Consider the following 6,948-nt stretch of genomic DNA (forward strand, 5'->3'; position numbering starts at 1 on the left):
GGGCTGATGCTTTTGCCTCCTGTATTTGGCAGTCCCAACAAGAAACGTTACCTGGACTTCACACGACAACCCATTGAGAACCTCAGACAGAAAAAGGATCCTCTTCCTCTCTCACAGCTGTCCTCTTATCTCAGGGTCATGGAGGATCCTTCACAAAACAATGTTAGTCTATTTTTCTCGGTACATTCTCTACTGAGTCTGAATAAGCTATGGCTACTGCCCATGAGCTCAGAAGACCTTCCTTGGGAAGACGTAAATCTGTGAGGTTTACTGATGACAGTGACGCTGAGGAAGCTCCATCCCAGGCAAAATGACTTCCATAGCATTCCCAGTATCAGCCATTACCTCACCAAATTGTGACACCAAACTTCGTAGGCGAGAAACAAATCCAAGAAAACAAAATCCTCCCAAGATCCACTACAAAACAAACACAGGAAGCTCCATCCCAGGCTAAAAGACTTCCACAGCATTCCCAGTATCAGCCATTACCTCACCAACTTGTGACACCAAACTTGGAAGGTGAGAAACAAATCCAAGAAAACAAAATCCTCCCAAGATCCACTCCAAAACAAACACAGGAAGCTCCATTCCAGGCTAAAAGACTTCCTCAGCATTCCCAGTACCAGCCATTACCTCACCAACTTGTAACACCAAACTTGGTAGGTGAGAAACAAATCCAAGAAAAAAAAAATCCTCCCAAAATCTACTCCAAAACAAACACAGGAAGCTCAATCCCAGGCTAAAGGACTTCCACAGCATTCCCAGTATCAGCCATTACCTCACCAACTTGTGACACCAAACTTGGTAGATGAGAAACAAATCCAAGAAAACAATATCCTCCCAAAATCTACTCCAAAACAAACACACGAAGATCCATCCCAGGCTAAAGGACTTCCGCAGCATTCCCAGTATTAGCCACTACCTCACTAACCTGTGAAACCAAACTTGGAAGGTGAGAAACAAATCCAAGAAAACAAAATACTCCCAAGATCCAGTCAAAAACAAACACAGGAGCTCCATCCCAGGCTAAAAGACTTCCATAGCATTCCCATTATCACCCATTACCTCACCAACTTGTGACACCAAACTTAGAAGATGAGAAACAAATCCAAGAAAACAAAATCCTCCCAAGATACACTCGAAAACAAACACAGGAAGCTCCATTCCAGGCTAAAAGACATCCACAGCATTCCTAGTGTCAGCCATTACCTCACCAACTTGTGAAACCAAACTTGGTAGGTGAGAAACAAATCCAAGAAAACAAAATCCTCCCAAGATCCACTCCAAAACAAACATAGGAAGCTCCATCCCAGGCTAAAGGACTTCCACAGCATTCCCAGTATCAGCCATTACCTCACCACTTGTGACACCAAACTTAGAAGATGAGAAACAAGTCCAAGAAAACAAAATCCTCCCAAGATCCACTCCAAAACAAACACAGGAAGCTCCATCCCAGGCTAAAGAACTTCCACAGCATTCCCAGTATCAGCCATTACCTCACCAACTTCTGAGACCAAACTTGGAAGGTGAGAAACAAATCCAAGAAAACAAAATCCTCCCAAGATCCACTCCAAAATAAACACAGGAAGCTCCATCCCAGGCTAAAGGACTTCCACAGCATTCCCAGTATCAGCCATTACCTCACCAACTTGTGAGACCAAACTTGGAAGGTGAGAAACAAATCCAAGAAAACAAAATCCTCCCAAGATCTACTCCAAAACAAACATAAAAGCTCCATCCCAGGCTAAAGGACTTCCACAGCATTTCCAGTATCATCCATTACCTCACCAACTTGTAACACCAAACTTGGAAGGTGAGAAACAAATCCAAGAAAACAAAATCCTCGAAAGATCCACTCCAAAAGAAACACAGGAAGCTCCATTCCAGGCTAAAAGACTTACACAGAATTCCTAGTGTCAGCCATTACCTCACCAACTTGTGACACCAAACTTGTTAGGTGAGAAACAAATCCAAGAAAACAAAATCGCCCAAGATCTACTCCAAAACAAACATAGGAAGTTCCATCCCAGGGTAAAGGACTTCCACAGCAACCCAGTATCATCCATTACCTCACCAACTTGTGAAACCAAACTTAGAAGGTGAGAAACAAGTCCAAGAAAACAAAATCCTCCCAGGATCCACTCCAAAACAAACACAGGAAGCTCCATTTCAGGCTAAAAAACTTCCAAAGCATTCCCAGTATCAGCCATGACCTCACCAACTTGTGACACCAAACTTGGAAGGTGAGAAACAAATCCAAGAAAACGAAATCCTCCCAAGATCCACTCCAAAACAAACACAGGAAGCTCCATCCCAGGCTAAAGGACTTCCCCAGCATTCCCAGTATCAGCCATTACCTCACCAACTTATGACACCAAACTTGGAAGGTGAGAAACAAATCCAAGAAAACAAAATCCACCCAAGATCCACTCCAAAAGAATCACAGGAAGCTACATCCCAGGCTAAAGGACTTCCACAGCATTACCAGTATCATCCATTACTTCACCAACTTGTGACACCAAACTTGGTAGGTGAGAAGCAAATCCAAGAAAATAAAATCCTCCCAAGATCCACTCCAAAACAAACACAGGAAGCTCCATCCCAGGCTAAAGAACTTCCACAGCATTCCCAGTATCAGCCATTACCTCACCAACTTGTGACACCAAACTTGGTAGGTGAGAAACAAATCCAAGAAAACATAATCCTCCCAAAATCTAATCCAAAACAAACACACGAAGTTCGATCGCAGGCTAAAGGACTTCCACAGCATTCCCAGTATTAGCCAGAACCTCACTAACCTGTGACACCAAACTTGAAAGTTGAGAAACAAATCCAAGAAAACAAAATCCTCCCAAGATCTACTCCAAAACAAATATAGGAGTCTCCATCCCAGGCTAAAGGAATTCCACAGCATTCCCAGTATCAGCCATTACCTCACCAACTTGTGACACCAAACATGGTAGGTGAGAAAAAAGTCCAAGAAAACAAAATCCTCCCAAGATCCACTCCAAAACAAACACAGGAAGCCCCATCCCAGGCTAAAAGACTTCCACAGCATTCCCAGTATCAGCCATTACCTCACCAACTTGTGAGACCAAACTTGGAAGGTGAGAAACAAATCCAAGAAAACAAAATCCTCCCAAGATCCACTCCAAAATAAACACAGGAAGCTCCATCCCAGGCTAAAGGACTTCCACAGCATTCCCAGTATCAGCCATTACCTCACCAACTTGTGAGACCAAACTTGGAAGGTGAGAAACAAATCCAAGAAAACAAAATCCTCCCAAGATCTACTCCAAAACAAACATAAAAGCTCCATCCCAGGCTAAAGGACTTCCACAGCATTTCCAGTATCATCCATTACCTCACCAACTTGTAACACCAAACTTGGAAGGTGAGAAACAAATCCAAGAAAACAAAATCCTCGAAAGATCCACTCCAAAAGAAACACAGGAAGCTCCATTCCAGGCTAAAAGACTTCCACAGAATTCCTAGTGTCAGCCATTACCTCACCAACTTGTGACACCAAACTTGTTAGGTGAGAAACAAATCCAAGAAAACAAAATCGCCCAAGATCTACTCCAAAACAAACATAGGAAGTTCCATCCCAGGGTAAAGGACTTCCACAGCAACCCAGTATCATCCATTACCTCACCAACTTGTGAAACCAAACTTAGAAGGTGAGAAACAAGTCCAAGAAAACAAAATCCTCCCAAGATCCACTCCAAAACAAACACAGGAAGCTCCATTTCAGGCTAAAAAACTTCCAAAGCATTCCCAGTATCAGCCATGACCTCACCAACTTGTGACACCAAACTTGGAAGGTGAGAAACAAATCCAAGAAAACGAAATCCTCCCAAGATCCACTCCAAAACAAACACAGGAAGCTCCATCCCAGGCTAAAGGACTTCCCCAGCATTCCCAGTATCAGCCATTACCTCACCAACTTATGACACCAAACTTGGAAGGTGAGAAACAAATCCAAGAAAACAAAATCCACCCAAGATCCACTCCAAAAGAATCACAGGAAGCTACATCCCAGGCTAAAGGACTTCCACAGCATTACCAGTATCATCCATTACCTCACCAACTTGTGACACCAAACTTAGTAGGTGAGAAGCAAATCCAAGAAAATAAAATCCTCCCAAGATCCACTCCAAAACAAACACAGGAAGATCCATCCCAGGCTAAAGGACTTCCGAAGCATTCCCTGTATTAGCCACTACCTCTCTAACCTGTGAAACCAAACTTGGAAGGTGAGAAACAAATCCAAGAAAACAAAATACTCCCATGATCCACTCAAAAACAAACACAGGAAGCTCCATTCCAGGCTAAAAGACTTCCACAGCATTCCTAGTGTCAGCCATTACCTCACCAATTTGTGACACCAAACTTGTTAGGTGAGAAACAAATCCAAGAAAACAAAATTGCCCAAGATCTACTCCAAAACAAACATAAGAAGCTCCATTCCAGGCTAAAGGACTTCCACAGTAACCCAGTATTATCCATTACCTCACCAACTTGTGACACCAAACTTAGAGGTGAGAAACAGGTCCAAGAAAACAAAATCCTCCCAAGATCCACTCCAAAACAAACACAGGAAGCTCCATTTCAGGCTAAAAAACTTCCACAGCATTCCCAGTATCAGCCATTACCTCACCAACTTGTGACACCAAACTTGGAAGGTGAGAAACAAATCCAAGAAAACGAAATCCTCCCAAGATCCACTCCAAAAGAAACACAGGAAGCTACATCCCAGGCTAAAGGACTTCCACAGCATTCCCAGTATCATCCATTACCTCACCAACTTGTGAGACCAAACTTGGAAGGTGAGAAACAAATCCAAGAAAACAAAATCCTCCCAAGATCCACTCCAAAACAAACACAGGAAGCTCCATTCCAGGCTAAAAGACTTCCTCAGCATTCCCAGTACCAGCCATTACCTCACCAACTTGTAACACCAAACTTGGTAGGTGAGAAACAAATCCAAGAAAAAAAAATCCTCCCAAAATCTACTCCAAAACAAACACAGGAAGCTCAATCCCAGGCTAAAGGACTTCCACAGCATTCCCAGTAGCAGCCATTACCTCACCAACTTGTGACACCAAACTTGTTAGATGAGAAACAAATCCAAGAAAACAAAATTGCCCAAGATCTACTCCAAAACAAACATAAGAAGCTCCATCCCAGGCTAAAGGACTTCCAAAGCAACCCAGTATCATCCATTACCTCACCAACTTGTGACACCAAACTTAGAGGTGAGAAACAAGTCCAAGAAAACAAAATCCTCCCAAGATCCACTCCAAAACAAACACAGGAAGCTCCATTTCAGGCTAAAAAACTTCCACAGCATTCCCAGTATCATCCATTACCTCACCAACTTGTGACACCAAACTTCATAGGTGAGAAACAAATCCAAGAAAATAAAATCCTCCCAAGATCCACTCCAAAACAAACACAGGAAGCTCCATCCCAGGCTAAAAGACTTCCAAGGATTCCCAGTATTAGCCATTACCTCACCAACTTGTGACACCAAACTTGGAAGGTGAGAAACAAATCCAAGAAAACAAAATCCTCCCAAGATCCACTCCAAAAGAAACATAGGAAGCTCCATTCCAGACTAAAAGACATCCACAGCATTCCTAGTGTCAGCCATTACCTCACGAACTTGTGACACCAAACTTGGTAGGTGAGAAACAAATCCAAGAAAACAAAATACTCCCAAGATCTACTCCAAAACAAACATAGGAAGCCCCTTCCCAGGCTAAAGGAATTCCACAGCATTCCCAGTATCAGCCATTACCTCACCAACTTGTGAGACCAAACTAGGAAGGTGAGAAACCAATCCAAGAAAACAAAATCCTCCCAAGATCTACTCCAAAACAAACATAAAAGCTCCATCCCAGGCTAAAGGACTTCCACAGCATTCCCAGTATCATCCATTACCTCACCAACTTGTAACACCAAACTTGGAAGGTGAGAAACAAATCCAAGAAAACAAAATCCTCCCAAGATCCACTCCAAAACAAACACAGGAAGCTCCATTTCAGGCTTAAAAATTTCCACAGCATTCCCAGTATCAGCCATTATCTCACCAACTTGTGACACCAAACTTGGAAGGTGAGAAACAAATCCAAGAAAACAAAATCCTCCCAAGATCTACTCCAAAACAAACATAGGAAGCTCCATCCCAGGCTAAAAGACTTCCACAGCATTCCCAGTACCATCCATTACCTCACCAACTTGTGACACCAAACTTGGTAGGTGAGAAACAAGTCCAAGAAAACAAAATCCTCCCAAGATCTACTCCAAAACAAACATAGGAAGCTCCATCCCAGGCTAAAGGACTTCCACAGCATTCCTAGTGTCAGCCATTACCTCACCAACTTGTGACACCAAATTGGAAGGTGAGAAACAAATCCAAGAAAACAAAATCCTTGAAATATCCACTCCAAAAGAAACACAGGAAGCTCCATTCCAGGCTAAAAGACTTCCACAGCGTTCCTAGATCAAACACACATACTGGATAAACACAGAGATTGGCCAATATATATATATATATAAAATATATATATACATATATTATTTTTTTCCTCTTGGGACCCAAAACAGGAATCCTTTGATCCAATACAGCAGGAGAAGAGACTGTTGTCCCAATCGCTTGAGTTAAGGTGGGTTATGGTTGTTATTATCTAGGGTTGTAGAGGGTTTGTTTGTATTATATTATATTAATAGAAATTTAAGGGTTTTGTTTAATTATTGTATTCTCTATTGAAAGAAATATAAGGTTTTTATTAGTCATTTTATATCCATAGAGATTTAAGCTTGTTTTCTTAGCCTATTTTGTGACTGTATTGTATATAAAAAGTACTTTAATAAAATGTGATGTTTCTTATATCTATTATGAATAAATTGTTAATATTGGTGTAAAAGACAATTCTTTTTTAT

At 41.9% G+C, this 6,948-nt stretch overlaps 1 long non-coding RNA gene across 1 annotated transcript in view; it reads left to right on the plus strand.

Annotated features, from left to right (window-relative positions):
* LOC147000975 (uncharacterized) overlaps positions 1-6,538 on the plus strand; it is a 240,714-nt gene extending 234,176 nt beyond the window's left edge. Inside the window, exon 15 of the long non-coding RNA XR_015045429.1 lies at positions 33-6,538. This is a non-coding gene — a long non-coding RNA (uncharacterized LOC147000975). The remainder of the gene's footprint in view (positions 1-32) is intronic.
* The last annotated feature ends 410 nt before the right edge of the window (positions 6,539-6,948 follow it).

This window comes from Mus caroli, unplaced genomic scaffold, assembly GCF_978045245.1.
Source record: "Mus caroli unplaced genomic scaffold, Mus_caroli_1 scaffold_15, whole genome shotgun sequence".
In the NCBI taxonomy this organism is placed as follows: domain Eukaryota; kingdom Metazoa; phylum Chordata; class Mammalia; order Rodentia; family Muridae; genus Mus; species Mus caroli.